At 35.9% G+C, this 16,166-nt stretch overlaps 1 pseudogene; it reads left to right on the top strand.

Annotated features, from left to right (window-relative positions):
• The first annotated feature begins 1,603 nt into the window (after window positions 1–1,603).
• Window positions 1,604–3,006, top strand: LOC138168545 (SPRY domain-containing protein 7 pseudogene; annotated as a pseudogene).
• Window positions 3,007–16,166: the final 13,160 nt, after the last annotated feature.

Raw genomic sequence — 16,166 nt, 5'->3', positions numbered from 1 at the left:
ACCTTCAGGCCTCAAACATATAGAGAGTTTTAGACACTCAACTGCTATGCTATCTCTAGGATCAATGAAATGAGAATATTCTCTAAATGACCTAATTAGGAGTGAGCAATGAGGGGCAAGGATGTAAAGAATTTAATCCTAATTGTACCAATCCTACAAGAGGCTGAGAGTGGGAGGTGAGAAAGGGACAATGCCCAGGCCCTTGTTTATCAGCCTTTGCTAGCAGACATCTTGGGCAGATGGGAGCCATACCAACCAAATCAGTTTTCACCAGTCAATATCAACTCCATAAACATTTATTAAGCATCTGGTATGTGCATGGCACTCTGGGTTCTCCTGAGGATATAAATTTTTTTTAAATTGCTGTCCTCAAAGGATTTTCTTTCTTTTGTAGATACAGCAAATAAACAGAAATGAAAGTACAGGGTGTCCCTAAAGTCTGGACACATAGGAAATCTCATTAACTATGTATATTTTCAAGAAATGAATGAAATTTTCAACAACATTTTATTTAATTGGCATAAATTTTAACCATGACAATTTCATATGGAATCAAAGCCTTCACTAGCTATTGGGGACTAGTTTCCATATTAATGAGATTAATTTAATTTAATTAATGAGATTTCCTATGAGTCTCCTATGTCTTCCTATAAAATCTCATTTATGCTAATTAAATAAAATGTTGTTGAAAATTTCATTCATTTCTTGAAAATACGCATAGTTAATTAATTTCCTATGTGTCCAGACTGTGGGGACACCCTGCACACGAGGATGGAGAGATGATCAGGCAAGGATTCCCAGAAGTCAGGACCTAAGATGAGCCCTGAAGTAGGGGAGAAATTTTCAGAGTTGGAGATGAGGAAGAAATGTAAGAATGGAGGAACACCAAGTTTGGAGAACAGCGAGTTAAGTCAGGTTGGCTGGAATAGAGAGAGGAAACATGGAATAGCGAGATGATAGGCAGCCCAGGATGACCTTGGTCCAAGGCTGGCCTTTGACACATGTAGGTCTCGTGACCCTGGGCCAATTGCTTGACCTTTCAGCATCCTGCATAACTCTCTAAATACAAAGCTTTCAAAAACTCTTTTTTTTTCCAGGCACACATGGCCCCAGTACTCCTCAGTGTGGCCCAAATCAGATCAAAATGCAACTGGGAAATATTTAACAAAAATTAATAAAAATACAATGAAACATGGATAACATTAGTTTGCAGTTTTCTAAGTCAATATAGAGACTGCCAGGAACTTTCTGTTACTGCATTATATGTCTGGGTCCCCAAGGGGGTAAAGACTAAAAAGAAAATGTGGTTCTTACTCCTCACCAAAAAAAAAAAAGTATTAACTTTATATATTTTTATTTTTGCTTAGTGATTCCCATGTTGTTTTCTCCTAGGGATCTGTAAACCCTTGAGCACAAGGATTTTTTGGTCTTTGTATCCCAAGTGCCTGGCACATAGTAGGTGCTTAACAAATAATTTAAACGTGCTTTCCTCTACTGTCACATCAGTGTTAACTCACTGAATTCCTAGAAAATTCAGAGGACTTTTGAAAATATATATATAGGGCCTGGGCAGCGGCCCTGGCCCTGGCCACCTACAGAGGTGGCCCCAGTGCAATGGGAACAGCAGCACATGGGAACAGATGTTGTCATTGTCAAAAATGGAAGAAGGATATGTGGGACAGGAGGTTGTTTAGCCAATGTACCTTTGCATCAGAACAAAAGCTACTTCGAATTCAAAATCTGGTCCACGGGTATCTGGGGCATTGGAGTTGCAACTCAGAAAGTTAATTTTAATCAGATTCCACTTGGCTGAGATGTTCATAGCTTTGCGATGAGGATGACGGAGTCCTCTACCACAACAATGAGGAAAAGAATAGGTTGCCTGCAAACAATCTTCCACAGGAAGGAGATGTAGTGGGTATTACATATGATCATGTAGAATTGAATGTTTATTTGAATGGAAAGAATATGTACTGTCCAGCATCAGGTATACAAGGAACAGTGTATCCTGTTGTATATGTTGATGACACTGTGATTTTGGATTGTCAATTCAGTGACTTTTACCATATTCCTCCAACTGGTTTTGAAAAAATGTTATTTGAACAACAAATCTTCTGAATATACTTGCATTGAAAACTTCTACCCCTACAATATCCCTCTCAAAACATTTATTACCATCTTAATAAAGCCTCACTTGATCCATAGGAAGTACATTCCCTGTTTTTAATAAATGTTTGTGAAATTATCTAAGGAACCAATAGGTTAAACACAACAGCAGAATTGTGATTTAAAATACTAGGTTGTGTTTTGTGATGTGAAAATGTGCATGTTGGACATTTGATTCATATATGTATAAATGGAAATTCACAGACAGTATTAAATGAAAATTTGGATGATCATGACAATTAGAAAGGAAATTTGTTCTTACCTGAGACACTTGGCTCAAGTCATAGGGATAAAGTCAATTGTGATTTTATTCATTCTGAAGTTTGTACCTTATTAAAAAGAGAAGCACTATCTTGTCTGCTGTCATCATCTTCTTTCATAGTGTCCTTTTTGTGTACAGAATGAAGAGTGACAAATAATGTACAATTAACTGCTAGGTTTTTTCCAGCATGTCTATTCAGTATAAAAGTGGCTCTTTTGCAGAAACGTTAAATTTATGTTTAACATGTGTTTCATTGCTTTGTATTTGCTTTATGTAGGAAATAATAGAATTATATATTTTTAATGATTGTCAAACATTATTATGTTGAATGTGAAAAAGCAAAACTGAACACAAGAAATACGTATGAAGACCACCATGCTGTATTATTCTGCTCTCAGTGTAATTATGGATTGATCAGTGATGTAGTGTACACTGGCAAAACAATGGAAAATGATGAGGAAACTTTACACTTGAATTGTAAATCATAGTATCCTTTTCTGGAACATTTTATTTAAATGTCTTGTTTTTCTTCAGTGAACAATAAAATGAATAACGGTTAAGAAAAAAAAATATATATATATAAACTGCTTTCTCTTTGCCTCATTCCCACCTATACTAATCTATAGAAGAGTATCATCTGAGTACTCACTGACACTATTGTGCTATAGTCTAAGACAGACGATAGCAGGCCTCAGGGTCACATGTGGCTCTCTCGGTCCTTAAGTGCAGCCCTTCGACTGAATCCAAACTTCACAGAACAAATCTCTTTAATAAAAGGTTTTGTTCTGTAGAACTTGGGCTCAGCCAAAAGGCTGCACCCGAGGATCTAGAAGGGCCACATGTGGTCACAAGCCTGCAGGTCTCCCAGTCCTGGACCACCGGATTGGGTAGCAATAATAACAATTGTACCTTACATTTGCACAGCATTAGGGTTTGTAATTGCCATTCACTTGCACTTTCACATTTAATCTTCCTAAACACCCTGTAAAATAGGTAGAACCTCATTTTTCAGATGGAAACACTCAGAGAGTGACTTGCCCAAGGTTTGGTGGGAAAACTGGGATTCAGGCCTTCTGGTACGGGATGTACTGTTTTCCATTATCTCAAAGCACCTGAAGGGACATTGTGGTAGAGTGGATAGCATGCTGTACCTGAAGTCTGGAAGATGTGAGTTCAAATCCTACCTCTGACTCTCACTTAATAGCTGTGTGATAATGGGCACGGCACTTAACCTCTCAGAAGTCTAAAGAGATATGGATTCAATTACCTCTAAGATTCCTTTCAGCTCAAATTCTATGGTCCCATGACTTTAGAATATTCAGATATCTGGGGTACATAGTGCAAGAAAGACCCCAAAAGAAAGACTATCTCTGAGAATAATGTTCCCAGTTATGGAGCTAGACAAAACTATACCATGAATTTTAAATATCCCTATTGTAGGTCACTATAATGTCCATTAACTGGTTACATGTTTGCTATTCTACTCTATAGATATGTCCATTTATCCCCATATTGTAATTTTCCTGGTGCTATTTACCTTGTTTGTGTTAACATCTCATATTGGTAATTCAATTCCTGAAAGTATACAATAAAATGCAAATTGGCTTAACATTTTGAATGTTGTACCCAGCAGAAATGCAGAGGTGTGGAAAGGTATATTGGAAGGGAAGAAGTGATCTGTTTTGAAATCCTAATTAGATTCCTTTAGCTTCAAACTGGCCAGGAGGCAAGAGAGAGTTCTCACCTGGGCAAAAATGAACTTATCCTTTCCCTGTGTTCTTGAGATCACAAGGCAGACACATTAACACTGGCTTTACTTAAGAGCTCATTGAGGGCTTCCATCAAGGAGAACTCATAGCAACTCAGGTCTGGCAGGGAGAAAATTCCTGAAATATAACCTTGGCTGCCAAGGAATTAAGCCATTCTAGCACCATTTTTTTTCCTGACCACTAAAGTTGGGGTGTTAATTTACTAGAAACAATCAAGGACTCACCTTCTAAGGAGACTGTGAGGTCGAAAGGTGATTGTGTATATAAAATGAATGGGCACCTAATGTTATTATCATCATTGTAATTATCAGAGGGAAAACTGGGAATTGGAAACTAGAAAGATGATGGAAATTTCAGCAATCATACACTGCAAAGTCAGAAATCATGAATAGATAGTGTTTCTAAGACCAGGGCTGCTTAAGACAGAGGTATCAAATGCACCATAGAGGACTGCTTTGTTCCTGGATGAGATTAAAATGTAATTGGGACATATTTAACAAAATAGATAAAAGTTCAATAGGACATGTTAACATGTAGTTTCCTAGGTCAATATGAGGCCAGAAGGGATCCTTATCTATGGTTTAGTGGCCCCCATTTCTATTTGGGTTTGACACCGCTAGCTCAAGAGATTGTTTTAGATTTATGAAAGCAAGTTCCTTTAACACAGAACAAAACTATGTGGTTCTAGAACAGGGCTTAATTTAATGAAATTATTTCTTTTTTCTACAATACACACCATTATGTGATTAGAAAAGAATCAATGGGTCTATTTCTTGATGGGAGTTTACCTTTTAAATGGGGATGAAAGAAGAGTTGCTGGCATTGTACTTGCCAAATGTCATCGTCACTTGATTTATATGATCTCTTTTTACAAAGGGTATCTATTAGTAGATTTCCAGGAGTGCCCTAACAATCCCAATCCTGGAGAGTTTATAAAATAACTAATTTTGTCAAATACTAATTCTTATAGGTACTACATGCTATGTTTCTATATGGCATATTTCTATATAGGTACTATATGCTATATTTTTGTATTTAATTCTATCTTATTTGACTGAAAGATCCCAAATGGTCTTGATAGACTAGAATAATTGCCTGACTCTGATAAGGTAAAGTGTATTAAGGATGAATGTAAAATTCTACTTTTGGATTTAAATATCTATCACCACAATTACAAGAATTGGGGAGACACAACTACACACTAGTGTGTGTGAAAAAAAGGTATCAACATCAGAACTAGCATTTTTAATGGCCTGCAAGCTCAAATGAGTCTAATGCATTTGCACAGGCTAATCCCCACTGTATGCTTTACTGGACAGGTCATATATGTGAAGAAACAGGGATCATTTCTAGGTGCCATTCTTTAGATAATATATGAACAAACTGAAGTGTGATCACCAGATAGCAACCAGAATGGAGAGGGGTGCCATGTAAGGATGGAGTGCAGGAACTTGGAATGCTTAGCCTAGATAAAGATGAAACTTGAGAGTGAGGCATGTTTGGTATCTTCAAGTATTGGAAAAAGGATTAGATTTTTTTTCTACATGGTTCTGGAGGGCAGAGCAAGTACCAGCAGACGAAAGAAGCATAAATGCAGATTTCTACTTGATGTAAACAAAACCTTCCTAAGAATTACAGTGTCACAAAGTAGAATGGGCTGCAATGGGATATAATGGGTTCCCTGTGATTTTTTGAGCAGAGGCTGAATAACCATTTCTTGGGGATATTGTTAGAGAGGATTCTCTGTTAGGCATGAGTTAAGGAGGACAGCTGAAGTTCCTTCCTTCTCTGAGAGACTATAATTCTATGAATATAAAGCTTGCTACAGTAAAATCTTGTGTAACCTTTGGCTCAGAGTGCCAGTTTCCTGGGACCCTTTCCTCATTGGTAGAGATTGATTACTCAAATGTCCCAAGCCTCTGTTAGAAGCAGGTAGACTTGGTGAGAGCTAGAGAAAAGAAAAATCCAGACTCTTCTGACTTCCAGCTTCAAAAAAGAAGATACATCATTCTAACCTCTCTTCAGGTCCCTGAAGGGAGAGATAGATACTGGGAAGAAGCTAGAAATCTTTATAATGTCCCCATCACCCACCTGCTACATTAGAGACTTCAGGGAATTTCTCCTTGGGTGAGATATGAGGCCCTCTCTTGGTTGAAGGCATTATCACTCACAATGGGAGAACTTGTTGACTGTATTGTCTGGAATATATTTCCCTTTGTAACTTTCTCTAATTCTTTTTTTGTTATAAACTTGGATAAATGGGTTTTGGTTTTAAGGTGTTTTTGTTTTTTGCTATTTATCATGTGTGTTTGTTGTAGAGCTGGCATTTGTGGTAAGAAAGTCAAGCCTTGGATATATAGGTTGGGGTTTAGGGATCACAATAAGGATTGGTTTGAACCTAAAAATTACTTTTCCCAGATGAACAACATTTAAGGGACTAGAGAGAAATAATTCTAGTCCAGTATCTCCTCTCACTGAAAAGAGCAGAAAGTCAACTTCTGACCACAAACTCCTGCTTTCTCTCTTGGAAAAAATCAGTCTTCCTTGGAAAATCTCTTCTTGTCTTCCTGCAAATCACATGCAGACAGACTCATGTAGGAACATGTAACCTATGTCGGCAAAAACATCATTGTACTCTTACACTTGATTAATTGGAACCCCAGTGGAATTTTGGGATTTTTTCAATGTTTAAACTTTAGCTTTTAGAAAAAAATAATTAGAACCCAAGTTGAATTCAGGATTTATTTGTTTAAAACTCCTAATACAGATTTGTCCTTATTGCCTGTGTCTTCCCCATTGCTATCTCTAGTCCTGCAGAATAAGAACTCATTTTCAAAATGGAAAGGTTGGAACCCTGTTATATCTTTAGTCAGAAGAAAAATATAAATATGTTGAACAGTAAAGAAAAAAATACATTCAATCAAAACCCAGCATGATGGACTCAAAGTGTAAAATGAAACATTTTTATTTTTAAATTCTTTTTATTTGTTTCATTAAATATTTCTCAATTACATTAAAAAAATTTTAACAATCTTTTTTTAACATTTTGAGTTCCAAATTATCTCCCAAAGAGATCATAAAAATAGAAAAGGACCCACAAATGTACAAAAATGTTTATAGCAGCTCTTTTTGTGGAGGCAAGAAATTGGAAACTGAAGGGATGCCCATTAGTTGGGGAATGGTTGAACAAGTTGTGGTATATGAATGCAATGGAATAATTTTGCGCTATAAGAAATGATGATCAGGCAGATTTCAGAAAAACCTGCAAAGACTTACATTAACTGATGCTGAGTGAAGTGAGCAGAATAGGAGAACATAAACAGTAACAGCAACATTGTGCAATGATCAACTTTGATAGACTTAGCTCTTCTCAGCAATACAGTGATTTAAGACAATTCCAAAAGACTCAAGACAGAAGATGGTATCCACATTCAGAGAAAGAACAATGGAGTCTGAATGAAGATTGAAGCATACTATTTTTTTTTCTTTCTCGTGGTTTTCTCCTTTTGTTATGATTCTCTTTTCACAATATGACTAATGCGGAACTATGATTGCACATGTATAGCCTATATTAGATTGCTTGCCTCTTGGGGAGGAGGGAATGAAGGTACAGAGGGAGGGAGGAAAAAAAATCTGGAACTGAGAATCTTGTAAAAGTGAATGTTGAAAACTAACTTTACATATAATTGGAAAATAAAATACTATTCATTTTTTTTTAATTTGAGTTCCAAATTCTCTTCTTCCCTCTTGCCCCTCCCCTGCTTTGAGAAGGCATGCAATTTGATATCAATTATATATATATATATATATCATACAAAACATATTTCCATATTAGCTATGCAGAAAAAGGAAAACAAAAAAATAAAATTTTAAAAGTATGCTTCATCTGTTCTTTCTTTGTAGGTGGGTCCTTTGGAATTGAGACATATTTTTAGACATGACCAATGAAAGAATTCACTTTGACTAGGCATATTTGTGAAGGGCTTTTCTTTTTCCCTTTTGTTGCTTAATTGGAAGGGTTGTTTAATTGAAAGAAAACAAATGCTCTTTTGGCACATAAAATGAGATATGAGAAGACATTCCCATCTACACCCCATTGAGGAGGTGGGAGGTCCACAAGTGCTATATGTGGCATATTTTTCAGACTTTTTTTGATGTACTGATCAATTATACTGATTTTGTTTTCCTTTCCCTTTTTTTTTGCTTTTAAAAATGCTATTTGTTATGTGGGATGGCTTTCTGGAAGGGAGAAGGAGAAGGATATTGGGAAGAAAATATGGTAATTTTTTAAAGAAAATAAATTTATAAAAAGCCTTCACAACATTAAAAGAAACACTTGACAATTGAAAAATAATTTTAAAATAAAAAATTGAAACTAAAAGGAAGTAGTTGGTGAACCAGACCATAAAAAAATTAAAAAATTAAAACCAGAAAGAAGGCATGAGTTTTCCAAATACTCTTCAATCCAGCAACTCTGCCCTTCTTGCTATTCCTCCCATATGACACTACCATTGCTGACTGCCTGCATTTTCACTGGCTGTCCTCCATGCCTGGAATTCTTTTTCTCCTTATTTCTACTTCCTGACTTCCTTTAAGTCCCAACTAAAGAGCCTTCCCTTTAATTTATCATCTTTCTCTCTCTCTCCATATGTTTGTGTGTGTGTATGTGTGTGTAGTACAGTGGTTTCATATTGTTTCCTCCATTTGATTAAAATTTCTCAAGAGCAGGAACTATCTTTTGACTTTTTTATTCAACTCCAGTGTTTAACATAGTGCCTGGCACATAGTAGGTACTTAATAAATGTTTGTTGACTTGTCTTGACTTGAAGCCAAACAATCTTTGGGCATTTATTAAGTGCCTTCCATTTATTAAGTGCTGTTCCATCAAGGAAACATATACATAAAAGCATATGCAAAGTACTAAGTAAATATAAGGTAATTTGGCAAAAAGGACTGTTGCTAGCCAAAGGCCTCATATAGGAAGTAGCGTCTGAGTTGAACTTTAAGGAATTTAGGTATTTTAAGAGTTATAAGTGAGGAGGAAGAATATTGAGGCAAAGGAGATAACTTGTGCATCAGCATGGAGACCAAAATGGAATACTTTGTCTGAGGAATACCAAGAAAGCCAATGTAGCTGAATGACAGCGTACATGAAAGGAAGCAACTTACATGAAGTAAAAATACTGGAAAAAGTCCAGTAAATGTTATTTAATCACATAGAAGATTCTTGCTTGTGTCTCTAGCATTCCTCCTCTCAGAATACTATGCCATTATTACATTTACATTATTTATACTTATACTGACCAGCACCAAATATACTTCAAGTATGGTAATAAATAATAATTTTAAAGATTATTAATAAAATTAATTAATTAAATACAAAATAAATTTATCAGTTTGGATCAGTGCCTCACACAAGGCATTACGTCTCTTTAAGGTCTTTGGTCATGGGGGAAAATTCAATTTTTCAGTGGCCCAAATGAGTATAATATTAGGGATACTGGAAAACTAAAAACCATACTATCCTACACCACAGTCTTTCAGTATTGCTGCCATAGGAGACTGGAATTTTTTTTAAGGTGACTTGCTGAATATCCCTGTCATCGGCTCCTTCAAATTTTGTATAAAATCAACTTCTCAATGCTCTGATTTTACAATATCCTGCATGAACAAAGCCTGAAGTCTTTGTCAAATTTAATTTGTTACTGCAAATACCATGCATGCATAAATCTAAAACCAAGGCAAAAGGACAGAGATCTGAAAAGCTCAGTGGTATTTAAATTAGCAAATCACAGTGCACATGCTCAACTGCATTCACATTCTGTTAAGATGATATGCTTTTAAAACCAATTAGTAGAGTGCATTATTTATGGACATAAATACTCCATTATTAACTCAACTCCTCCTCCTCTTCTCTCTCCCCAACCCACTTCCCATGAAAGCTGCTCTGCTAAGCCCATGCTATCTGTAGTAGCCACTGAACAAAACTGACTGCCCTTCAATGGGTGAAAGTAACAGGGCCCAGCTGCGATCCATCAGATTTAGGAACCATGGCTTGGACTACATTTCCCATCATGCATCATTAAAACCTTATTTTGACAATATCTTTAGCAGGATTCCCTGGTTGAAACATATGCTGGGGCAGTGCATGTCACTCTCAAAAATCAACAACTTTGTGTCAATGTACCGAGTTGTGTTTGGCTGCCCCACCAAACAAGGCGAGCCAAAACTGTTTATCAGTATACAAAATGCAGAGTGGGAATTTTCCCAGAGGAGGAGCAGCCTGAATAGTATTAACAGTGCTTTAAACTGTAATGAATTCCCAGTCTAATTCACTATGAGGTTTCAATTTATACCACATTTAGAGTACTCCAGGTTCAAGTAATCACTGCAGTAATTAGCTTACTTCCAGTCCTCCAAAATAAACCCACTAATTTTTGCAATCAGCCTTCATTTGGTTAATCACCAGTTTAATTGATTTAATTAGTTTGATCTGCAAAATTAGTCAAGTGTAAATACTGTTTTGTAAACAGAGTTTAGCTCCAAGCTGTAAGATAGAGAATTCTAATTCGAACCTAGAGTTAATAATAAAACCAACACATACATGATTTTGCCGCTGTATGCAGCAGTTAACAAGCCCATGCAACATAGCACTCTGGTGAGTGTTTTGGAAACTTAGTGCTCTAATGGTATTGACAGAGTAGAGATACCTCCTTCTTTTCAGGCTGTAATGAATTCAGACATTTTTAACAACATGAGAAACTCTTTGCCCTTTTTTTTAAGGCTACCGGTGGAACTTCTCAGTCCAATCTCTAAAAAGATTTGAATTTTACTTAAGTTTTCATATTTCAAAGTAGGGCATCTGAAATAACATTTTTCAAAGTTTTCTTAAAGCAATTTTTTTGTTTAATTTTGAAAACAAACATGTCTTCTGCTAATGAAATAGGATTTTGAAGGTGAAGCAGATATTACTTGGGACAAAATACTTCTTTGTACTTTACTGGTCCTGATAGAATAACTTTGACAGGATGTCAATTCCTATAACACTTCCCAAAATGAATCACATCTGAGTACTAAATTCAGTAGATTCCCAGTAGGATGTGAGAGCTTTTCAATTTAAAGTCTTTGCCTGGTATCTTGTCAATGAGTGGGTGGAATCAGGCAGGAGAGTAATTGTTTGGCATCTTTGAAACTGTATTTTCCCAAATTGCTTCTCATTACTGAACCACTGTTAATGTCATCTTCATGGAATTCTCTACACCATTCTCTGACCTCTTTTTCTCGTATAATTTTAATCCCCAAACTGAATGCTGCTAGTTGTGGTATGGACTGAAATATTCTAAATCTCAAAAATAAATTATATCTGTCCTATACATAATTTAGTCTAATGTAATCATTAATCATGCAAAATTCCCAAATGCAAGTATTCAAATAGCAAGAATTTTTCTATGCTTCTATAGAACTTTTCATTGTGGCAAATACTGAAATAGACAAACTCAAAAGTTTTTAAAAACTGGATATTTTCATTTACATAGAAGAATTTGCAATCTAGGAATTTGTGCCCTATTAGCCAATACCTGGAGGTGGGAGGGTGGATTCATTCCTCCATCCTAATAGAAGTGAAGGTTATGATTATCTTATTTACAAACAGGATTTTCTATGTTCCCACAAAGCATGGAGATGTCTGAGTCTCACAGACAGGCTCTTTTCACTTGACCTCAGCAAAACTGTTTCCTTTCTGTAAGGGAACAGGTGGCTGGCAACCAGGTGGTAGTGATTATCCCAGCAGAGAAATTTCAGCTATGCATTTCAAGGGGCATTTGATTACCCATCATTGAAAATTTCACATTGTTTGTCAAGATACAGAATGCTCACATCTTGTTGTGCCTTGCAACAAGGGGCTCTGCCCTGCCACTAACTAGCTTTGAGACCTTAGACTAAAGTCACCCAAACTCTGGGCCCTATTTTCCCCATCTGTAAGAAGACTGAGCTAGGAGCTCTCCAAGGTCCCTGCCAAACTATCATTTCATGATTAGATCTTCATACGATCATATACTTAAAATTAGTAGAGAACTAACAGGCAGTGTGTGCTGGTAAATATTTAACAACCAAGTATCTGGGGGGGGGAGGAAAATGGGTGCAAGACACACTTTTAACTTTTATCTGCATTATTAACGTTTTTTTCCATCACTTTCTTAAGTCTAGACAATCAATAAAACAATAAATCAAGCCCTGATTTGTGATGATTGCCATTTCTGAGGTGCGAATGATCACACAGAAAATTTCACAATGAGATAACTTATGAGTTGGTTCAAGCTGGCTCACCAGAACACTAGATGACCTGAGTTCATCTAGTCCAACCCTCTCATTTTACTGGTTAAGAGTGAGAGGTGAAATGCCCTGCCCACCTCACTCAGTATTAAGCTGGCAGAGCCAGGATTTGAAATGAAATCCTCTAATGCCAAATCCAAGGTTCTTTCCACTGGACCATATACTGCTTCATATTCTCTTTATTTCCCCCTATTTCATCTCTATAAAATGTAAAAGAAAGTGAGTGATCCCACAGTGGAATTTGTCCCAGCCCCTACTCCTAGGGATAGGATGGATATGGTCCTCAATCCCACTAGGGTCAGCTTGGAACATACAACAGAGATTTATACTCAATCTCCATTGTTCTTAAGATGAACTATTCTAATGAAAAATTTTAGTTGCTTTAAAACTTTAAAAAAATTTTCCCTTCTTGACAAATTCTCTGTAGGTAAAAGATTACAAGTGTAAAATAGAGATTTATCTCAAATATACATTTGAACTGTTTAAAAATTCAAAACTCTGTAACATTACCAAAAAAGTTTCAGAGATGCAATGCATTACTCTAATATTTCATGCCATCAACAACACATTTATATTGTATCATATGTGCCAGATGCTCAGGGGTATAAGACACCACACTTATCTTCAAGGGATTTATAGCTGAGTTGGGGATAGAGGAAATAAATATAAAAATATAATAAACCAATAAAAGAGAGTATATGCTAAGTGATCATAGAGTGGTACTCAAAAATATAAGTAAGGAATTCTGGGGTTCTAGAATAGTCAGGAAACTTTAGATGGAAGCAGTGGTATTTTAGGAAGGTCTTCACAGAAGAGTAGGACTTAAACAAATGAGGGACAGGATAAAAAGCATTTTACAAAGGGAGAATTATGTGAGCAAAGGTGCAACAGTGGGAATGTGCATCTTGTGCATCTCTGTTCAGGGAACAAAGAGGAACACTTGACTAGACAAGTTTCTTTGGTAGGATACAAAAGGAACTGGAAAACAGTGGAGTCTTGAATCCCAAGCTAAGAATTTTGCATTTCAATTTGCAGATAAGGAGGAGGTGTTAAGAGATCTTCAGTAGGAGAGTGATATGCAAATCAGTGTTTTAGGAACATTTTGGTGGCAAAAGTAATGGAAAACAGATTGGAATTCACAGGTCATCAAATAAGAAAAGGTAACAACTGTGGGAGGAAAAAAATCACAATATTTTAAAATACCACTTGGGATAATATTTCAGAATAGTCACTATCCCATTCTTTCCTAGATCACTTCCCTTGAAAATAAAAAAGTTATCTTCCCTGCCTGAGATCATTATCAATAACATAATCCTTTGTGAACTGAGGTCAAATGTCACACCAATCATAAATAGGGGCAGAGTGTGGGTGTGGGTAATATTGTTTTTCTTTTAAAATTGCATTGATATCTTTTTTTAAATCACCAAAAAAATTTCCAGTATCCCTCCTCTTCTCCCCAAAAAAGCCTTCCCATACAGCAAATAATATTTTTAATGGAAAAAAAAATGAAGGGGAGAAAAAGAAGCAAAACTGATTGATATAGTGAGTTTGAAAATATATGAAATACACCACACCTATGGACCTCTCACCTCTTCAAAGGAGATGGAGGATAAAGTCTGTTTTCATATCTTTTGTTAAAGGCTATGATTATTCTGTGTAATTTTACAACATTCTGTTTTGATTGTTTTATGATTGTTCTTTGCAGTCATATGTTTTGTGGTCCTTGTGGGAGAAGGCAATATTCTCAGTCAAGAGGTACACTCTGTTATAAGTCTGGTTACCACCTTTAATCAATTTCCCTAAGAAAAGACTTTTGTCTACTACCTATCCCATCTAAGGAGAAAAGCATGGAAAGGGTTTATAGACTAGAGAAAACATTATTTCTAAATATTTTCAGTTGAACTAAAAAGTGTTTAATTTTCTTCCACAAGTCTGAATGATCTTGTAACCCACTTGAAACAAGGGTCTAAAGTTCAAGAGAGAATTAAAGATACAAATTTAGGTCAGAATTAAAGATGCAGATTTAGGCATCTGTGTTGGAACAATAACTAAAGCCATAAAAATGGATGAGATTTCTGAACTTTATGGTGATCTGGTTGTTAAACATTTACTAGCATACCCCAGATTCGGAGAAATGATTGGAAAATTACTATCTTATGCACTGAAATTAATTTAAATACAAAACAAGTTTTGCTCATTATATTAATTTTCAATGTTAAATGTTTAATATGTTTATTTTTTTTTAAAGAAGTGAGATAGCCAATGGACTATAGAGCAAGACCAGCAAAAGGTAAAGATTGAATCTTCACACATGTAGGGGGTAGGAGGAGGCAGAGGGGCCAGCAAAAGAGATAAGAAAAAAAATAAACTGAGAAGTAGGAAGAAAACCAAGATGATATCTGTGTAAAAGAAAGAGGAGAGGATTTCAATCAATCAATATTTATAGGGGATAAAAAAAGACAAAGATAGTCCTTAAGGAACTTAAAATCTATTGGAAGAGACAACATGCAAACAAATATATATATATATATATATATGTATGTATGTATGTATGGATATAAAGCAAGGATACAGGATAAATAGGAAATAATAGAAGGAAGGCACTGGAATTGAACTGGAATTGAAAAATTGGGGGAAGTACCAGTAATGTTTTAAAATGAATGTCAATAAAATAGTTATTTAAAAATTTAAAAATATAATTGCTTCAGAGATGAACTTGTTCATCATGCTACTTAGATATGGAAGTAGCAATAGTATTCAGAGATCTTGATTTTTATGCTGAAAACATGTGCCAGAGTATATCTAAAGGAGGTCAACATAGATGCTGTCCAACAAATCAGGGACTCAATGAAAATTCTCTAATGCTTTTCCAAGAAGTATGTGTGTGTGTGTGTATACATATGTTTTTTTTTTTTTTTGTGGCGGGAGCTAATCTGTATCATTTGAAAAAGCAACTCTGAAAATGACTTTGCACTAGCAGTGCAATTACCACTAAAGATGTTTTGGGGTATTCACATTAAATTGGGTCCCAGATGTTTTTGCCCCTGTGATTTGTGCTGATCTGTTCTTTGTCGGTTCTAATTATCAATCAGAATGAAAGAATGAGTCCGTCATCCACTCAGTGAAAAGCATATTTATGCATATTATCAGGACCTAAGCTTAAAAAAGGGCCCTTGATGCTGTGGGGGTTACCTTTGAAAGGACCTATAAAGATAAGTAGATATATCAATACGTGCATGTCCACACTTCTTATATACACACATAGACACATATATATGTGTGTGTGTATATATGCATATACAAAAACATACATAACACATATAATTTATTCCTGTTCTAGAACAATATTTTAAAATCTAAGGATTGCATGAATAACATTTCCAGGGGGGTGGAAATCTCTAAGTATTGAGCACTAGAAGAATAAGGGGGGTAGTGTGGGGGGAAGTAGTGCCCTTAGGAATCTGATTACGTTATTTTAGTATGTGAGTTTCATTTGGTATAGCCACCGGTACGCTCTTAACAGTGATGCAAACTACCCAGTGGGCACTCATTACACGGCACAAGAGAGTGGGATACCTCCTGAATATGCATTAAGCTGGGGTTCTGTTTACCCCCGCTGCATGCTGTGCCTGAGCTCA

Source organism: Petaurus breviceps, unplaced genomic scaffold (genome assembly GCF_028583685.1).
Source record: "Petaurus breviceps papuanus isolate PSGF00001 unplaced genomic scaffold, PetGlider_PUasm1.0 37, whole genome shotgun sequence".
Taxonomy (NCBI): Eukaryota; Metazoa; Chordata; class Mammalia; order Diprotodontia; family Petauridae; genus Petaurus; species Petaurus breviceps.
This window is presented reverse-complemented; position numbering and strand designations above follow the sequence as displayed.